Source organism: Schistocerca americana, chromosome 2 (genome assembly GCF_021461395.2).
Source record: "Schistocerca americana isolate TAMUIC-IGC-003095 chromosome 2, iqSchAmer2.1, whole genome shotgun sequence".
NCBI classification, from domain to species: domain Eukaryota; kingdom Metazoa; phylum Arthropoda; class Insecta; order Orthoptera; family Acrididae; genus Schistocerca; species Schistocerca americana.
The window spans coordinates 202,415,324-202,436,684 of NC_060120.1; the positions used below are offsets into that span (position 1 = coordinate 202,415,324).

The following is a 21,361-nucleotide window of genomic DNA, read 5'->3' on the forward strand; positions in this document are numbered from 1 at the left end:
AATGTGAACTTATCTTCATTTTAGAAGTATTGGATGTCTGTAGAAGTCTCCCAGCCTTATCGTATGTAAAAGAAAGCGAGTATACTAATCCTCAGAAGAAAGGCGAACAATATGATCAGTGGTCGGCAAAGTATAGGGAATTGTATACGGAAGTGGATGGACTTCAGTTAATACCGAAGTTAAATTCATTGTAAAGTAATTATAGAAAGTGCAACGAAAAGGGGATCTAGAGTTGAAGAGCAACTGGAGCCAATACTTTCAACATTAAATGTGTATGTACACATTTCCACGTCTTTATGTAATGTTTCAAAATGCCTGTAACAGCTGTGCACGTCTCTCTCATTATAAAGCTTACCGTTCTTACCAATCTTAGGTCTTAAAATGAATTTCCTGTAGGCAAATAACGTAAGGTACTCGTAGCTGACAAGCTCTCAGTTGCGGGATTAGTTTGTCGTAAATAAGTGTCACTTTTCTTGATTATAGCTCGTTTGCATTTGTTAAAGAACATCAAATGAGCGAGTGTCCGTCTCCAGAAAGTTCCAACAATATTTGGCTCGCTTATCCTCAAGTTACTTAGTAAATCTTCATGTGATAAGTTTTCCACTCTTCTTACACCTTCCTACATCCATTTCTACCTTCTCTTTTCTTCCTGCGAGCGCAAAGGCAGCCCAAAGGCAGCCCTCTGTCATTTTGCATCTCCGAGACTGGGCGTGAAGTTTGCGCGATTCACTGCATAAAGCCAATCATCAATACATAGTACGTTATTAGTGCCCATTATTACTGACAGTCTAGGGGCCGCTTAAGGTTATGAGGAATAATCAGTCGGTATATTAAAATTGAAATACACAGTACCGACGCTCTACTACGATTTTCTAAAACATCAGTAATGTGTATTCCAGTTCTTAATGTATCATACCGCCAATAGCCTTGCCGCAGTGGTACCAGAGGTTGGCGTCAGATCATCGAAGTTAAGCGTTGTCGGGCTTAGCTAAAACGTGGCTGGGTGTCCATCCCGTCAGGTGAACGCTGTTTTCAAGCTACTTGTTGAGAAGTAGCGGATCCGGTCACGAAAACTGACAACGACAGCGTGAACGGTGTTCGGACCACATGAGCCTCCGTATCCGCATCCAGTGACGCCAGTGGACTGGGGATGACACGGCGGTCGGTCAGTACTGTTGGGTCTTCAGAGACTTGTTTGGCCGGAGTTTATCTTAGTTTCAGTTTAGTTTAATATATCATACAAATAACCTCAAGTAGGGTTCTGTAAAAAGTTGTACACGCTGTCTTCTTGTTACAGGTTTCCGGCTTGACTTCTCATCAGAGATGAATAATTAGCAGCGAGTGATTAACATTCCAACATACAACTCACATCTCGAAGGTAAGACGCCACTACGCTGGAGTTTCTGCTAGTTTTAACCTGTCAATGTAGTTTTTGCAATACGTTCTAGGCAATCAAACTAGGCTTTCACTAAAAGTTTGCAAAAAGTATCTTTTAAGTGACTTTCGAAGAGATCACGTGGAATATCCTTGCATGAACTGCAACATGTTTACCTTGTAACTATTTACATAAGAGTTAATGTTGCTCGGTCGGTTGTAATAATGGATAATAGGCATGTAAACTGTTTTTTTATTTTTCTGGAAACTAACAAGATAAAAACACAGTGGCTGTATATATCGACTTTATCTTCAGGCAGAGTCAAGTTCTAACATGAATTTAGTCTGTGTACTATTATGTAATATCACTGAAAGTTTTGTTGTAGTGTAGACAATCACGAAGAGTTTGTTCTGCAACCTTACAGTAATTCGAAACACATTAACTCAAGCTGTTTGATTTCAGATCAATGAAGATTATCCGTTCATGAACTTCTGCTGTTACAGAGAGCACTTAAAAACAACAAAATGCACAATACTCCGGTCATTCATTCACGCAAAACTGTTAACTAATGATCATATTAAATGACATTAATACACTGATCACATCGCTGCATGTATTTATCTTAGCGATTAGTAAGCCAATCCTATGGCATATTTAAAACGCGTGATAGTGTTTCTCAAAAGAACTGTATTATAGGTGTAAGTATGGTCACTGGATAAGGCTGATCAGCTAAGACCAGTTCTTAAATGTTATCCAAAAATTATTAGTCTTAGTGTGTATGATTTTACTGTAGCACTTCGTATGTATGAGTCTGGTTTTTGGGAAACTACGTCTTACGCAACGCTGAGCGAACTATTTCAATTCAGATGTTGAATCACATTCGTTTCAGGGTTTATACTACCAGCTATAATAACAGGTTACGCAGTTTCTGAACAGTTCAAAGAAAACTTGAGTCTCGTTTGAAGTAGGTACCCCACTCACAGAATTAAAGTTGTTGGTGCCTTCCATCTACGTTCAATATTTTGACGAAAATGCATGTTTAAAGTCAGTAGTAGGCATAAAATGTCGTCCGAAATCGTACTGATTGCTTTCTTAGAAAATGATTTTGGAAAATAAGTTCAAGCGACCATTCGAAGTGGAAATGGTTCTGGAAACGTACTTGACACCTTAGCAACAAATAATCCTGACCAAATATAGAGCATCGTGAGAGATACAGGGATCAGTGATCACAAGATTGTTGAGCTACACATATCAGCTCTGACAGATGAGTAGAAAAACTAGTAAGCTAGTCAGTGATCTACCTTATCAGATTTCATTATTTCATCTGTAATTTAAACAGGATTACAGCAGTATAAATACCATACAGAAGGTCTTTGTTTCGGCAGTTGAACTACTGTATTTTCTTAGCTGATTCTCAATTTGTCCCTCTTTCGGCGCTGCAGCACCATGTTAAGTAAAAAATACCCATGTTTTCCATTCTATATGCGCTACTTAGAGATCGCTGAAAGAATTGTTAAAGTGGACAACAATAAGTTACTCCACGAATGTCTTATTTAAACTTGTGCTGCACCTAAAACGTCAACAGCTCCACATATACGAAACGCACACCCTCTTCTGTCTATTGTATTGGCATTCTACAGTACTAGCCGCGGCATTAACCTGAAAACTTGTCATCTTGTATGAAATTAGAATTACATCGTACATTTTTATATTATTTCTACAAATATTGTTTTAACCGTATCCTTCCCAGCCGCGTGGTCTAAAGCATTGAAACTGAATTACGACATTATGAACGGTACGACTTTATAATTGCCGCAGCAACAACAAGTACAATTTTGTTTCTGCATTCATTTTTGGATGAAACCGCCTGGATAGAGCAGATTAGCGCAGGTACTGTCGAACGTTGAAGGTCTCGTACGTATCTTGTTGGAGGATGAAGTTTTCATAGCCGGAAACTTGCCGCAAAAGGCAGAATAAATGGCGGCTAATAGATTGTTATCTCAAAAATGAGCACGAACATCTTGCGTTAAATACTAAACTTCTTGTCTGTATCTTACGGTGTGAGGACCTAATACGTTTTTAATGGGGATCGCCACATCGGATGGAGACGTTAATAACTTTGACCCAATTAGTTCTTGTCCAGAAGAGTCGACCATATATCGCCGTCTATATTCATCCTCCACTTTCTGCTAATGTCTCTCATGACACATACTCAATATAATCGTGAACTTGGATTCATAACACTACAGTCACACCTCTTAAAAATGTCAGTATGATCAAAATCTCTCAACACTACAACTGCTATCATAAAATAGAATATTGGCAACATCGTTTCTCTTACGACTTTAGAATATCGATGTTTATGAATGAAAAACACATGATACTTGTGTGACATTCTAAAATATTTCTTATTTATCTAATTGGTTTTCGGCTATTGGGTCATCATCAGGTAAACAGATAAATAAGTAGGGCTGCGAATTTTGTGGGGAGCAAATGTTAGCAATAGGCTCTTGGCAACAACCGAATGAATACAGTCCATACAGTCGGTTGTTGGAGAAGGGTTGACTAATTGTGTTGCAGTTTTATGTGTCGTGTGAATTATTGACTAATTTGTTTGAGTAAAACCAGTCTACGGAATCAGTCGAATGAAAGAAATAGATTCAGACGGTTGCAGTTTCACATATCGGTCGGACTGTTATTTATTTCTTTCAAGTGAAATCATACCTTGGAAGCTGTCGACTGAAAATACATCATAGAGTCTGATGGAGATTTTCGTATCGAGTGAATTACTTATTCTTTCCTCTCAGGTGTAACCAGTCTGTATGTTTACTGTCGTTATTTCAGCGGAAATAATTCTTTACTGTTTTAGTTGATAGATCTATTTATTCATTCTTCTTAGCGACACTGGTCTGCAGTGCTTTCATTAGTTGAAGCAAAGCAGTGGTTTACAGCCGGGGTACACATACCCCCAGAGGGTAACATTATACTTATTTATACAGTATTTAATTACGTACGGAACAGAGTAATTCTACTGTACATCATTTAAACCTCGTGATACCACAGGGGAGGGGGCTACTTTTTGCCCACTTTCGAAAATATTGTTATCTAATTATGTACTTTATATCTTAAACTTTAAAAAAATCATTCTTCCAGATAACATTATTTCTTTGAATTTCTCAGTAAAATGCAACCCATTCGATGTGGCGATCCCCATTAAAAACGTATTATGTCCTCACACCGTAAGATACAGACAAGAAGTTTAGTATTTAACGCAAGATGTTCGTGCTCATTTTTGAGATAACAATCTATTAGCCGCCATTTACTCTGCCTTTTGCGGCAAATGTGGCTTCTTGCAACAAATGTCATAGCCATATTTTCAATTTCAGGATCCCTTAAAATGTATGACGTGAATAAAATTCGACGGTAATTAACGAAATCAGCATTAAAAAAATTGTAATGGTCATGGAGTACTCGCACTCACGATGTATACATTAATGAAGAATGCAACACTCCTGTGGATGTCGTGGTAAAAGATATTTTCAGGTTCTGGACCCTGCAGATACATCAACACTTACTTAGAAAATACGTTGTTAACAATAGTTAACAATAATGAACGAAACATTTCTTCTTGGTTGTGGGCGTAAATTAACCCCTCCCCCACCCCCCCCCCCCCCACCCCCACCCGCCTTGGTAGTAGGAGTTATGGAAAATACACTGGTATTGGTAGGGTAAAACTGATATTACCGTGAATTAAGAGTTGTAGATGCGATGAACACGTAACTAATTAAGCCCATGAATCGTTGGGATACAAAGTTGGTTGCAAAAGTTCCCTTAGGGGTACGTGAAGGAGGAAGCAACATTGTCGCATTTTAGCGACAGGTATGATGATCTCCATAAATTAAAAATCATTGGAGTCTAACCCTTAAACATTTAATCAACCATTTATATGTGTGACAGGTAAATGTAATGAGCAAAAAATTACACTAGCTACCGATGTACAAATCACATCCATGCATGCACCCTGCTTACATCTCACAGCCTGTAAAAACTAGCTGATATAGTACTCAAAATCGTACGTTGGTACCTCAGTTTCACAGTTAAGTCTAACTTTACCCAGTACTGCAAACAATGAATAACCGAGTTCACACGCATCTGCACAAATGAAAATGCCACTCGGCCCATTCAGTTCTCAGCAGAATCAGTTGATCTTTTTGATGTTGTTAAGTCATGTCCCGAGAACCATGGACCTCGCCCTTGGTAGGATGGCTTGCGTGCCTCAGCGATACAAATAGCCGTACTGTAGGTGCAACAACGACGGAGGGGTATCTGACGTGTGGTTCCTAAAGAGGGGCAGCGGTCTTTTCAGTAGTTACAGGGGCAACAGTCTGGATGATTAACTGATCTGGCCTATTCAATCGACCGAAACGCCCTTCCTGCGCTGATACTGCGAAAGGCTGAAAGTAAGAGGAAAGTACAGCCGTAACTTTTCTCGAAGACATGCAGCTCTACTATATGATCAAATGATGATGCCACCCTCTTGGGTAAAATACTGTGAAGGTAAAATAGTCCTCCATTCGGATCTCTGGACGGGGACTACTCAGGAGAACGTCGTCAAACCTGGCGTTCTTCGTATCGGAGAGTGGAATGTTATATCCCTTAATCGGGCAGATAGTTAGAAAATATTGAAAAGGAGATGGAGAGATTTAAGTTAGATGTAATGGGGATTAGTGAAGTTCGGTGGCAGGAGGATCAGTAATTCTGGTCAATTAAATTGAGAGTTGTAAATACAAAATCAAATAGCAGTAATGCAGGAGTGTGTTTAATAATAAATAAGAAAATAGGAATGCGAGGAACCTACTATGAACAACATAATGAACATATTATTGTAGCTAAGACAGACACGGCTACCATAGTAGTACGGAGTTATATAACAACTAGCTCCGCTGGTGATGAGGAGACTGAAGAAATGTATGATGAGATAAAATAAACAATTCAGGTAGTTAAGGGAGACGAAAATTTAATTGTGGTGGGGGGCTGGAATTCGATAGAAAAAAATAAAGAGAATGAAAAATTGTGGGTGAAAATGGAGCGGTGGGGGGTGGGGGAGGCAGAATGAAAGAGGAAGCTTGGTAGAATTTTGGAAGAGCATAACTTTATCATGAAATGAAATAGCGAAGGCAGCAGATGATCAAATAGGTAAAAAAGCAAGACCTAGTAGAAATCCTTGGATAACACAGGAGATATTGAAATTAACTGGTGAAAGCATAAAACGTAAAAATGCATCAAATTAAGCAGGCGAAAGGAGTACAAACGTCTAAAAAGCGAACCTGACAGGAAGTGCAAACAGCTAAGAAGGAATGGCCAGAGGACATATGTGAGGATTTAGAATCATATTTCATTAGGAGAAAGATAGATACAGCCTACAAGAAAATCAAAGAGGCCTTTGGAGAGTAGGGAAGCAGGTGTATCAATATCGAGAGCTCAGATCGAAAACCAGTACTAATCAAAAACGGAAAGGTGAAATGTGGAAGGAAGTACTACCTACTGGTGGCCTTGGGACAACCAGCTACGACAAGTGTAAGATATATGAGACAGGGGAAACATCCTCAAACTTAAGAAGAATGAAGTTATTCCAGTTCCAAAGAAAGGAGGTGCTGACAGGTGTGATATTTTCGAACTGTTGGTTTAATATGTCAGTCATAGTTACAAAATACTGACACTAATTCTGTACAGAGCGCTGGAAAAACTGGTAGAAGCAGACCTTGAGAGAGATCAGTTTGGATTCAGGAGGACTGTGGGTGCACATAAGGTATTACTGACCCTACGACTCATCTTAGAAGGGAGTTTAAGGAAAGGCAAACTTATGTTTACGGCAATTGTAGATTTAGACAAAGCTTTTGAAAATGTTGGCTGGAATACTCTCTTTGGAATTCTGAAGGTTGCAGGGGTAAAATACAGGGAGCGAAAGGCTATTTACAATTTGTGCAGAAACCAGATGGCAGTAATAAGAGTCGATGGGCGTGAAAGGGAAGTAGTGATTGAGTAGCGAGTGAGACGGAGTAGGGAGTGAGAAAGAGTTGTAGCTTACTCCCGATGTCTTTCAATCGATACACTGGGCAAGCAGTAAAGCAAACCAAAGAAAGATTTGAAGAAGGAATTAAAGATCAGAGAGAAGAAATAAAAACTTTAAGTTCTACCAATGACATTGTAACTCTGTCAGAGATATCAAACGACTTGAAATTGCAGTTCAACGGAACGGACAATGTCTTGAAAGGTAGTTACAAGATGAACATCAACGAAAGCACAACAAGGATAATGGAATGTAGTCGAATCAAAACAGGTGATGGTGAGGAAATTACATTAGGAAAAAAGACACTTAACATAGTAGATGATTTTTGGTATTTGGGCAGTAAAATAACGGACGATGGCCGAAATAGATAGGATATGATCTGTAAGCTACCAGTTGCAAGAAAAACGTTCCTGAGGAAGAGAAGTTTGTTAACATCGAATATAGATTTAAGTTTTAGGAAGTCTTTTCTGAAAGCATTGTATTTGTAGCCATTTATGGAAGTGAAACATGGAAGATAAACAGTTTAGACAAGAAGAGAGTAAAAGCTTTCTAAATATGGTGCTACAGAAGAATGCTGAAGATTAGATGTGTGAATCCTATTACTAATGAGGAGATATGAATAGAATTGGGGAGGAAAGAAATTTCTGGCACGACCTGACTAGAAAAAGGGATCGGTGGATATGATTCATTCTGAGACATCAATGGATCATGAGTTTGGTACTGGAGGGAACTGTTGGCGGGTAAAAATCGTAGAGGAAGACCAAGAGATGAATACAGTACTGAGATTCATAAAGATGTTGGTTGCAGTAGTAATTCGAAGATCAAGAGGCTGGCACAGGGTAGAGTAGTATGGCAAGCTGCATCGAACCAATTTTTGGACTGAAGACCACAACAACAACAAGATGTTATTATTGTTGACTGCACTCTTATCGCCTGTCGTCACTGTTACCATCGTTCCGATACTTGGCCTTAGTTTAATTTTCTGTCCAAGTTGCTGAATAGTGGGTTTTCTTAATAACGAATTTCGTCTCGGGAGCAAAATGCCCAAACGGTGAGTGGCGACTGAATGGGAGAAATTATGTGACAGCATACAACTGATCTACAAGATGAATTCAGTGCGGTATACAATATACAGAATTTGTAATGATGATTTTCGTCTGAAAAATATATTTATTACTCCTATTCGAAGAAATTCAACAAATGATGATAAATATTTTTAGTTAAAAAGTAGTTCCGACAAGAGACAGTACATTCTCGTAACAATGGTCGAAATATGAAAATGATAATAAGTTAACGATTCGCTATAGATATCAATAATTTCGAAGAATAATTGCGGTCGCGAGCTCAAAAACGAACAAAAGCTGTATTTGCTTTGAAATCACATAGTAACTGGTACTAAATAATAAGGTAGCAACTGATCAGAATGCACTCGCGGGAGCTTAGATGTCAAAGACCCGTGCAGCTTGAACAAAATGATGTTAATTTGAAATATACTGAAATTATTTATAGTTACTCGTAGTAATACCAGGCAATGACCAGCAACAATTTATGAAAACTGTCCTGAATTACGTCAATCACTGTTACGCTGACTGTTTGAAAAGTTTCAAACACCGTGGCCAAAACTAATTGCTGTTCGTTAATCGTTATATCTCAGATTACGGTCTTCAGTGATTTCATTAGTACCAACAACCATTTGGCAAGCCCCGGAAGTTTTACTAGAACGGATTGGACCCTGCTGGTGATTAATTACTAGGACCAATTAGCTCCCCTCACTAAGTTTATAATTTGACAAAATAACTCTTTAATCTTAAAAAAAAAAAAAAAAAAAGTAACTACTACGCTGCGAAACCTTCTACACAACTAGAAATAAACTGCCTGGACCTTACTTGGCGACGAGTTGCTTGTGCTGTGACGTATGATTTTGGTGGGATCCATTATTGACGACAGACTATTCTTGGTCAGCGAGCAGCATGAATAATTTTGGGACACACCGTAATCTTCCTTAATTGATAAACCTTCTTACAACCATATACTGCACCCGTACACATATTCGCCCACTTACATATTTTGCCTTGGCACGTGTTAAAAAAGCCGGCCGCCATGAGCGAGCGGTTCTAGGCGCTTCCGTCCGGAACCGCGCGACTACTACGGTCACAGGTTCGAATCCTGCCTCGGGCATGGATGTGTGTGATGTCCTTAGGTTAGTTAGGTTTAAGTAGTTCTATGTTCTAGGGGACTGATGACCTCAGATGTTAAGTCCCATAGTGCTCAGAGCCATTTGAACCATATCACGAAAACAAAACCAGAACAATCTCCATTTGATATTACCTCACCAACATTTCATGTCCGTATCATTACACAGATCATTTGCAACTCTTTTCTTTGCCTCCACCTCTACGTTGCGGGCACTCGCGCTAACAACGTTATACACTCCTGGAAATTGAAATAAGAACACCGTGAATTCATTGTCCCAGGAAGGGGAAACTTTATTGACACATTTCTGGGGTCAGATACATCACATGATCACACTGACAGAACCACAGGCACATAGACACAGGCAATAGAGCATGCACAATGTCGGCACTAGTACAGTGTATATCCACCTTTCGCAGCAATGCAGGCTGCTATTCTCCCATGGAGACGATCGTAGAGATGCTGGATGTAGTCCTGTGGAACGGCTTGCCATGCCATTTCCACCTGGCGCCTCAGTTGGACCAGCGTTCGTGCTGGACGTGCAGACCGCGTGAGACGACGCTTCATCCAGTCCCAAACATGCTCAATGGGGGACAGATCCGGAGATCTTGCTGGCCAGGGTAGTTGACTTACACCTTCTAGAGCACGTTGGGTGGCACGGGATACATGCGGACGTGCATTGTCCTGTTGGAACAGCAAGTTCCCTTGCCGGTCTAGGAATGGTAGAACGATGGGTTCGATGATGGTTTGGATGTACCGTGCACTATTCAGTGTCCCCTCGACGATCACCAGTGGTGTACGGCCAGTGTAGGAGATCGCTCCCCACACCATGATGCCGGGTGTTGGCCCTGTGTGCCTCGGTCGTATGCAGTCCTGATTGTGGCGCTCACCTGCACGGCGCCAAACACTCATACGACCATCATTGGCACCAAGGCAGAAGCGACTCTCATCGCTGAAGACGACACGTCTCCATTCGTCCCTCCATTCACGCCTGTCGCGACACCACTGGAGGCGGGCTGCACGATGTTGGGGCGTGAGCGGAAGACGGCCTAACGGTGTGCGGGACCGTAGCCCAGCTTCATGGAGACGGTTGCGAATGGTCCTCGCCGATACCCCAGGAGCAACAGTGTCCCTAATTTGCTGGGAAGTGGCGGTGCGGTCCCCTACGGCACTGCGTAGGATCCTACGGTCTTGGCGTGCATCCGTGCGTCGCTGCGGTCCGGTCCCAGGTCGACGGGCACGTGCACCTTCCGCCGACCACTGGCGACAACATCGATGTACTGTGGAGACCTCACGCCCCACGTGTTGAGCAATTCGGCGGTACCTCCACCCGGCCTCCCGCATGCCCACTATACGCCCTCGCTCAAAGTCCGTCAACTGCACATACGGTTCACGTCCACGCTGTCGCGGCATGCTACCAGTGTTAAAGACTGCGATGGAGCTCCGTATGCCACGGCAAACTGGCTGACACTGACGGCGGCGGTGCACAAATGCTGCGCAGCTAGCGCCATTTGACGACCAACACCGCGGTTCCTGGTGTGTCCGCTGTGCCGTGCGTGTGATCATTGCTTGTACAGCCCTCTCGCAGTGTCCGGAGCAAGTATGGTGGGTTTGACACACCGGTGTCAATGTGTTCTTTTTTCCATTTCCAGGTGTGTAGTTACATTAAAAGATATTCTTTGGGTTCCTTAGAGTATGAGTTTCCTTGACATTGTCAGCGTGCTTACAACAAAGCTCTGACGCAATCATTTGTTAGTTATTTTTATAGCATCATATTACAGTCTCCTAAACTCTAATTACTGACCAAACTCGTAAGTACATTTGCACTGAGGTGTAAAAGTCGTGGTATACCTCCACATACCGTGTCGGACCTTTTTATGCCCAGCATTGAGCAACAACTCGACGTGGCGTGGACTCAACAAGTCGTTGGGCATCCACGACAGAAATGTTGAGATGTGTTGCCTACATAGCCGTCCATAATTGTGAAAGTGTTGCCGGTCCAGGAGTTTGTGTACGAACTGACCTCTCGATTATGTCCCATAAATGTTAGATGGGATTCATGTCGAACGATCTTGATGGCCAAATCATTCCCTCGAATTCTCCAGAAGGCTCCTCAAACCAAAGGTAAACATTTGCGGCCCGGTGACATAGCGCACTGTCGTCCATGTACGGCTGCGAATGGTCTCCATGCTGGTGATAATAACCTTTTCCTATCAATAATCGGTTCAATTGGACCAGAGGACTCATTCCATTCCACGTAAACACAGCCTACAGCTTTATGGAACCACCACCAGCTTGTTCAATGCCTTGTTGACAACGTGGGTCCCGCTTCCCACGCCTGGGTTCCCGGGTTCGATTCCCGGCGGGGTCAGGGATTTTCTCTGCCTCGTGATGGCTGGGTGTTGTGTGCTGTCCTTAGGGTAGTTAGGTTTAAGTAGTTCTAAGTTCTAGGGGACTTATGACCACAGCAGTTGAGTCCCATAGTGCTCAGAGCCATTTGAACCATTTGAACAACGTGGGTCCATGGCTTCGCTGGATCTGCGCCACACTCGAACCCTACCATCAGCTCTTACCAGCTGAACTCGGGACTCATCTGACCAGGCCACGGTTTTACAGTCGTCTATGGTCCAATCTACATTGTCACGAGCCCAGGAGAGGTGTTACAGGTGATGAGGAAGTATTAGCAAAGGCATTCGCGTCGGTCGTCTGCTGTCATAGACCTTAACGGCAAATTTCGCCCGTCTGTCCTAGCGGTAACGTTCGTCGTGTGTTCTACAGTGTGGCATCTCTGTTAGCACAGAATTTAAACGTCGTGTGGCTAGGGCCTCCCGTCGGGTAGACCGGTCGACTGGTGCAAGTCTTTTGATTTGACGCCACTTCGGCGACATGCGCGTCGATGGGGATAAGATGATGATGATGAAGACAACACAACACCCAGCCCCAGAGCTGAGAAAATATCCGACCCAGCCGGTAACCGAATCCGGTCCCTTTAGCATGGCGTTCCGTCGCCCTGACCACTCAGCTATCGAGATGGAGTCTGTTAACACTGGCACTTATACACAAACGCCTCTGCTCTCGGTCGTTAAAGTGAAGGCCGTAAGCCGTTGTGTAGTCTGTGATGAGAGGCTATGCCTGAAATTTTGTACCGTCAGCACACTCTTCGCACTGTGGATTTCGGAATATCGAATTCTGAAACGGAACGTCTCATGCATTTAGCTCTAACTACTATCCCGCGTTCAAAGTCGGTTTATTCCCATGGTATGGCCGTAATCACGTGGACACATCTCTATATGAGTCTCCTCAGTACAAATGACAACTCCACCATTGCACTGCCCTTTTTTGCGTTGTGTACGCCACACTACCTCCATGTGTATGTATGGATATTGGTTTTGTCACCTCAGTGTAATTACAAATAATAATAATAATTTTTAGATCATAGAATCAACTAACTGCAAAATACGTTAGGCATTGTGTTTACGTGTTTCATTACGACTAAAAGAAGTTTCTGTAGGAATAGTACCTGTACTCAGCCACCATTAGACGAGGGAAGATCTCAAGTTCGTTCCACTTGTGGGTTGCGCTGGGCCGGGCTGGCCGCAGCTGAATATACGACAACGCTTTATCCCCGAGGGCCGTGAATTCCAGGTCCATCGCTCCACCTGCTGGACGTGGGCATGAGATATTTGATGAATACTGAACTAAAATCAACTAGGATTTGGTCCTGTTTGCACTAGAGAACCAACAGGCAATGGTTGAGGGCAGTCGTAACGTCCGCTCTGACAAGTCTACTGCTGATCTCACCTCTCTCCAACGGGGTCGAGGTTGCCCGGCACTGTCGATGCCGTTACAAGTCTGTCTCATTGGTAGTTAGCTAATTAATTCGTCTCATATCACAGCGAGAGACAGTTTTCATGATCTACGGAACATCCAAATAACTACAGTGTATTAAGCTACACTTTCACAGACATTGCTTGTTCACAGATAGAGACGTTGTCACAGACTGTCATATGGATTGTCTTGATGAACACATCGTACACTCCACGTGTATTTGAAAAAATATAGCCCAGTACATCTCATTGTACGGGGATTGTTGTGTGGAATAGAAAGGAAGCTAAAAAAACTTGTAATGTACTCAATGTACAGAAACGATATCTCGGACAGGATCGGCAGCACTGTGAGATTGTTAGTTGGGGTGATGTTGTGTAAAGTACGGTCGTTGGACGATCGTTATGATATGGAGAAAGAGAGGAAATTTCTAGCTGGTGTGTAAATGGTAGCTCTCTTTAAATGCGCATAAATGCCACATTATGCCTGAAAAAAGGAGAAAAAACCGAATAGTGTCTGTACCCTCTCATTGCATTTAAACATGTAAGGATTATGTTAAAATGTTACAGTCTGTTAAGGAGACCGTGGGCTGCTTAATTAGTAGAAAAATGTATTCGACAAAGAAACTAAAACATACATACATCATATATGAACAAGAGAAGAATAATACGTCCAATTACCCACAGTCTCTATAACTACTTGGTATCTCTCAGGCATGCTTGCAACAAAGCTTTCCGCGCATTCACGTGGAAGAGACCTCCGAATGCGTCGAATTTGCGTTGCCATCTCTTTCAAGGTGAAGATCTTTTTTCCTTTTGATTATTTCGTGATATAACACCATACATTTTTAATAGGATTAGCATCAGGGGGGCCCCCCTGAGGGCCAAACCAGCACATTTCACACGAAAGCATAGCATAAACGCTCGGGGAACTTAAACTGTAATCCTTGAAAGAAAGACGAAGTAGTTCTCGAGAAAACATTGCGGGTAACTTCTGAGAACTTGTATTGAATGAAGAGTATGCGAAATATCTTCTGCCGTCCTTTCACATCTCGCTTACGATTGTTGAAAGTAAGACGAGAGATTAGGCCATGCATAGAGATATAACGGCAGTGTTTCTTCCCTCTTTCATTTCGATAACGGAATAGGACAGAAACTCGATAACGGTGGTAGAAGTAGCCTCCGTCATGCACTTTTCCTAGCTCACTGCGCCTCCCTACGCTTCTTCTACCAAGTGAATCCCAAAGAAGTTGACGCTGTACCACGACCCCTGGAAAGCATCTCACATGGTCCTACTCAAAGACGTGAATCAGTAATTGAACTTGATCGATTAAACAATAACTACAACGAGAGTGGAGACAGAAGTGGCTCTGTAGTCGAGTTCGCCGTGTGGCTTCGGCAGTGAAGCAGCTCGGACGTACTGTCTATGTCCTTGCTGCAAATGCTCACAGTCGAGGTTGTATTTACTCCAGCTGGCTCTGCGTGTGTAAATTCTTATACACGAGCACTATGGTACACTCTTTCAGAAAGACAATACTCAAATTCACGTTCTGTAACGGGTATGTGAGACCTAAGGCTCATATAATCTAACGCTGTCTGAAAGGTGAAATGCACATTAATTACAAAGACCTCAATCAATTTATCAATCCTAAGCAGTGTCGCCTACGTCAAGATGGTCACAGATCAGGCATGTGATAAGAAACTGAACGATGTCAAGCGGCGAATAAAATTTCGACACTCAGATGCATTACAACAATATGGTATGGTCATCAGCCACACCGCCGAAAACTGTGCTATTTTCACAGCTTATCCAGTACTTAACAGTTTCTGAAAGGTACGCATTGAGTTCACGAAACCTATTCCCTCACATATGTACATCGGGGGCAGCAAAGCCATGGCGATACACGACAGACACTGAAAGACTTATTCCAGATGCGACAGTGAGGGCCCTGTTCGGTCGGAATGCCTCTAAAGAATATTAATTCAGTTACCTTGAGGCGACCAAGAAGTTACAGGTGCGACCACGTATCTTCCGTTGTCATTCGTGGCGACACATCGCAACACTCCGGCACCGACGCCGAAGTCTTCTACCGATCCGCTGACTCAGGAAGTGGCAGCAGTACCGTTGCGTACGGTCGAGAAAATACCGTCGCACTTAAGCCCGACACACTACCGGAAGTGTCAGAGGCGATAGAAGTAATACTGCAGCATAACGTGGATGTGGAGATGCATGACGTTACACGCGACGAAGTGGAGGATGCACATCAGGACGAACCACTCACTACGGACGTTGACGTACGCACGTGTACAGCGTTCTTCGAAACGACACAAAATACGCAGACTCAATCAAGACTACGTCCGTTCAATGCTATTTGAGATCAGTGGCAATTACAAATCCTTCGAGAATTTGTCACGAGAACTGTAACACCATGATGAGGCAGACTGTGTGCTTCCAGATGGTGAGAGGATGTCATGCTTTTCTGATAATTCTTCCCTACGGATCCTGTACAGTCTTCCAGATTCCAACAGGATGCGACAGAGGCGCCGCTAATACTACCCGACAATAAGGATCAGAAGCTAGTATGGCTCCTGACACCCTCGACTGGGCGACCACGAAGACGACGCCGAAGGCGCTAACACACGGTTTGTTAGGGACGCCATGGTGGCGCCCACCTACTCAGATGATGGATAACGTTGGACGGTTGTAGGAAGGTAGCTCCACCGTGGAAATTGCGGGATTCTACGCTGAGGATACACCCCTTACACCCTTCGACTTGGTATGGTGGACACCGAAACGCAATCCTATAAAACTAGGACTGTCAATATCCGCAACATTGGTTGAACAGTGACGTTACAACTCTTTCACGATATGTTATACGCTTCTGACGTTGATGTCCTGTTCGTGCAAGAAGAACGGCTCAACGCATTCCATGAGATACCTGGGTACTTCAGGCGCAAAACATCGTACTCGGGCAGAAAACGTGGCACGACGACCTTGATATGAGAAGAAAAATCGGCAACGGACCCCTCTTTTCCACCATCTGCATGGGATCTATCAGCTTCAATTCATGATACCCGATGTTGCAGGGAGTGGCAACTGACCCTTAACATAGACAAATGTAATGTATTGCGAATACATAGAAAGAAGGATCCTTTATTGTATGATTATATGATAGCGGAACAAACACTGGTAGCAGTTACTTCTGTAAAATATCTGGGAGTATGCGTGCGGAACGATTTGAAGTGGAATGATCATATAAAACTAATTGTTGGTAAGGCGGGTACCAGGTTGAGATTCATTGGGAGAGTGCTTAGAAAATGTAGTCCATCAACAAAGGAGGTGGCTTACAAAACACTCGTTCGACCTATACTTGAGTATTGCTCATCAGTGTGGGATCCATACCAGGTCGGTCTGACGGAGGAGATAGAGAAGATCCAAAGAAGAGCGGCGCGTTTCGTCACAGGGTTATTTGGTAACCGTGATAGCGTTACGGAGATGTTTAATAAACTCAAGTGGCAGACTCTGCAAGAGAGGCGCTCTGCATCGCGGTGTAGCTTGCTCGCCAGGTTTCGAGAGGGTGCGTTTCTGGATGAGGTATCGAATATATTGCTTCCCCCTACTTATACTTCCCGAGGAGATCACGAATGTAAAATTAGAGAGATTAGAGCGCGCACGGAGGCTTTCAGACAGTCGTTCTTCCCGCGAACCATACGCGACTGGAACAGGAAAGGGAGGTAATGACAGTGGCACGTAAAGTGCCCTCCGCCACACACCGTTGGGTGGCTTGCGGAGTATCAATGTAGATGTAGATGTAGATCAACATCTACACTCCCTGTGACACTGATCGGCGCATGAGAAAGCACAGTTTTATTCTGCCGTTATTGCACCTCGTTTTGCCAGTAGGTACGACCACTTTCCCGTCGATGGTGACTTCAACAGCTTCCTAGTTCTCAAGGATCAAACTCCCAATTTTAATACCTGCAAGGAAGTACAAGTAATATTCCTGGACATGTGTCACATGGAAATTGATCCACGGGAAAAGTGGGAGTTTCACATTTTTCACTAGGTGAGCCGTATTGGCTGTGTTTATGTCTCCAGTGCACTACAGGAAGCGACGTTGCTACTGAAATATGGCCTACGCCTTTTACTGATCATCTAGCAAACTTGAGAACCATCAAACTACTACGACAGTGTGTGTGGCGCAGCCGAGGACCTTGGAAATTGAATGTTTCCCTATTGTCAGATCGAGAGTGTCACGAGTGAATTGAGAACGTGTGCGCCAGATGTGGTCGGTGGCCCCCAACATACACAATGGTGACACAATAATGAGTGTGATGTGCGAAGCCGACTTTACGTCGTGCTCCTATTACACACGGCAGAGTCAAAATGCAGTGGCACCGGGCAATATGGAGTATTATGCTTCATGAGCTGTGCTTGCAAGCCCCCGTCTGTCAGATCGAAGTCAACCGTGTAAAAGCGTGCAGTATCACTCCCACAAGACGCGGGATAGAGACTTTCCTTTAAAGGCCAGATTCTTGGACGGTTTTGATGGGTAACCTTCATGAACACATCATGTGATAAGAGTAAAAAGAAGATTTCGTCGAACGTTAATTGACACTTTTCAGACCGTGAATGGTCGGCATATGAAGCCATAAAGGGACATAGCTTTAACATTTTTGGATGTATTTCGTCGGTTGTTCACTGTTTGGGGAGGAGATCTTGCGACCAACACAGGCGAGACGGAACCAGATGAATAAGGAAGTGCTCTTGGAAAATGAAATGTTGGAAGCACTCAAAAAGAGGCAGCAAACAAATCACCTGGACCTTACAGTTTACCCCTAGAATTTTGTAAATATTTTACAGGAATTTTGACACGTATAATGACCTCTTGCAGCATTTCACGTATGTGCCGTTGGCTTTCGTTGAAGGATACCTTCTCCCGATACCAGAAAAGGCTATAGGCCACAGTATGGATTAGTTCCGACCGCTCACCATGCTGAATCGTGATTACAAAACCTTTGTCCAACTGATGGCGACATGGCTCAAGACAATATTGTTACACAGTATTTCCCCAGATCGAACGTGTCTTGGAATACACAGCAACATACAACAGGCTCTCAGCGACTATAGAGACGTGATCGCACTGACCACCACCTGTCGGATTAGAGCAGCTGTGGTCTCTGCCGACTTTGACCAGGCTTTTCCCTGGATTACTCATGACTTCCTAACATCGTCAAGCGCTGCATGACGTTTCCACACGCTTTTATTAAGAAAATCACGTGGCTGCTGCGGGGTGTCATCTCCAGAGTTGTACTGAATGGCCGAGATGCGAATCCTGTACCGATTTGAGCTCGGTGAGGCAAGCCTGTCCGAAATCAGTGGTCCTCTTGGGCGGACGCTCACTGGCATGCAGTTGAGAGGCAACACTATCTCTCGAGCGTATGCGGACGATCTACTGTTCCTTGTATGATCGGAAGACGAGATGCAGAGGTCCCTTGATTGGTTCGCACGCTATGGAGTTGTGGCTCTCAGTGTTCTGAATGTGGCAAAACCGGGAATATCACCCAATGGACGAGGACTGGATGGGCACCTCAGCCCATTACGAGGGGTGGAAACGATGAGACGCCTGGGGATTCCATCGACCCCTGATCTACGAAAATCCGCCTTAAGCCTTCAGCCCTGTTCATGCGGGCGATGCTCACAATACTGAATGGTCGGACGCATAGAAAATAACATCGGCACTGATTGACGAACAGATGCTATGCTGTTATGCGCCACCTGTTCCAGTCGGCAACATCTCGCCGATTCATTTCTTGTAGGCTACAGCTATGTCCGCCATGAGCTGCCGTCGTATAGAGACTCGACGATTCGTGATATTTATCGTCTCTTAATGCGGTATCATGACAGGAATGTGATGGAATGGCGATATCCAAAGATAGCCTGATAGGCTGATCCATCCTCTCTCTGGCATTACGTGCAGCAGCCACCCACCCCCCACCCCCCTCGGCGGTTCGATCGTCATGGTAAATTTCAGTTAACCACAAGTACATAACACGCGACAGGCTGCACCAAATAAAAGTGGTTGATAGCTCATTCGCCCCTTTCCATATGTGCGGCCTATAGGACACTGATGTACACAATTTAGTGCATGGAAAGACGATGAAAGTGTGGACACTGTCATGTCATATTATAGCCTTTCTTAGCCATACCACATATATAAAGATCACACGTTTCATCCGACAAGAAACCAATGAGAAACCAATGGGATAAATTGGCTCGCCTCTCAGTTTAGGTTAATGTTTTTGCGTCCACACTTCAACATCTGACCTGCTCTTGCGCATGTAATTGGAGGTACTAACCAATCTAAAAACCTGCGACTTCTAACAGGTATAATTATTAAATGACGTAAATACTGATGTAACGTTGCTCAGTATACCGTCGTCAGTAACTAAGAGAAACATCTGCGCTTATACCCGTTACATGTTGAATACGTGTCATGCGCGTAAGCGGGGGTAGGTATGGGGAAGAAGCTAATCACGTTATAAAATGAATGTAGTATCAGCCACTGTACAGTGGTGTACGTAGTGCCTGCACGGACGCAGATGTGTGTAGAGAGCAGACGGCGGCGCTCGTAGCAGCAAGTGTTGTGCCGCGGAGCAGGGCAGCCCCTGCCGGCGGTCACAGCGTGTCCCGCTTGGGGCCGGGCCCGGCGCCGCCCCGTGGGACGCGGCGTGGCGGCTAGGCGTGGCCACAGCACGGCCGCAGCGCGACCCTGCCGCCCCACCCTAACCCCGAGTGCGGCCGGTAATTAATCGATCCCAGGCTGCGGGTTACTGTTCCGGCGGGCCCACACGGCATTGGGCCCTTTAAAGCGGACGAGGAGCGGCCGACAGCTCGCGCGTGTCCGCGACCTCACCTATATTCTGACTACTGCCCCTCACCAACATACATTTACATCCTCGGTAAGCCACTCTACAGTGTGTAACGAAAAATACAAAGTGCCACAAAAGTTCATCAACATTTGAAAATTCAATACTTCACGGAATAATGTGGGCAGATAGGTAAAAATTGTCACATAGTCTTGAAATGACATGGGGTTTTTTTGAAACAAAAAAAGTGCACAAAATGGCCAACAGATGGCGCTTCATACGATGCAAAGGCCGTAATTAACATAAGAATTGTCTTTTAGCAAAGACGATGTTCTTTGTAATAAAAATGGTTCAAATGGCTCTGAGTACTGTGAGACTTAACTTCTGAGCTCATCACTCCCCTAGAACTTAGAACTACTTAAACCTAACTAACCTAAGGACATCACACACATTCATGCCCGAGCAATGATTCGAACCTGCGACCGTAGCGGTCGCGCGGCTCCAGACTGAAGCGCCTAAAACCGCTTGGCCACACCGGCCGGCCAGTCCAGGCACAAAGTTGCGGACAGCACGGTTTAACTTATCAGTTGGTATGGCGAGAAACTACCGTCTGAAGTTCTTTTTCAACATCCCTAATGAGGTCGAACAAACGCGGTAGATTTGCGACTTCAAATAGCACCACAACCAAAAAGACTATGCAAATATTCCAGAATTCGAATCAAGAACCGCTGCCAACACGAGCAACTTTGAAGTAGATATCCTCAGAGTAGTGAGGCAACGTAAATAACTTAATAAAAGCAAGTCTTCCGGCTGTCTGGCTCTGAACACTATGGGACTCAACTGCTGAGGTCATTAGTCCCCTAGAGCTTAGAACTAGTGAAACCTAACTAACCTAAGAACACCACAAACATCCATGCCCGAGGCAGGATTCGAACCTGCGACCGTAGCGGTCTTGCGGTTCCAGACTGCAGCGCCTTTAACCGCACGGCCACTTCAGCCGGCTCAAGTCTTCTGGTCCAGCCTGTATGC

General features: G+C 44.0%; 1 long non-coding RNA gene across 1 annotated transcript in view; it reads left to right on the forward strand.

The window, feature by feature from the left end:
• The window catches only part of LOC124596456, a 450,318-nt gene that overhangs the window by 241,701 nt on the left and 187,256 nt on the right, over window positions 1–21,361 (forward strand). The window contains exon 2 of the long non-coding RNA XR_006978301.1: window positions 1,298–1,378. This is a non-coding gene — a long non-coding RNA (uncharacterized LOC124596456). The remainder of the gene's footprint in view (window positions 1–1,297; window positions 1,379–21,361) is intronic.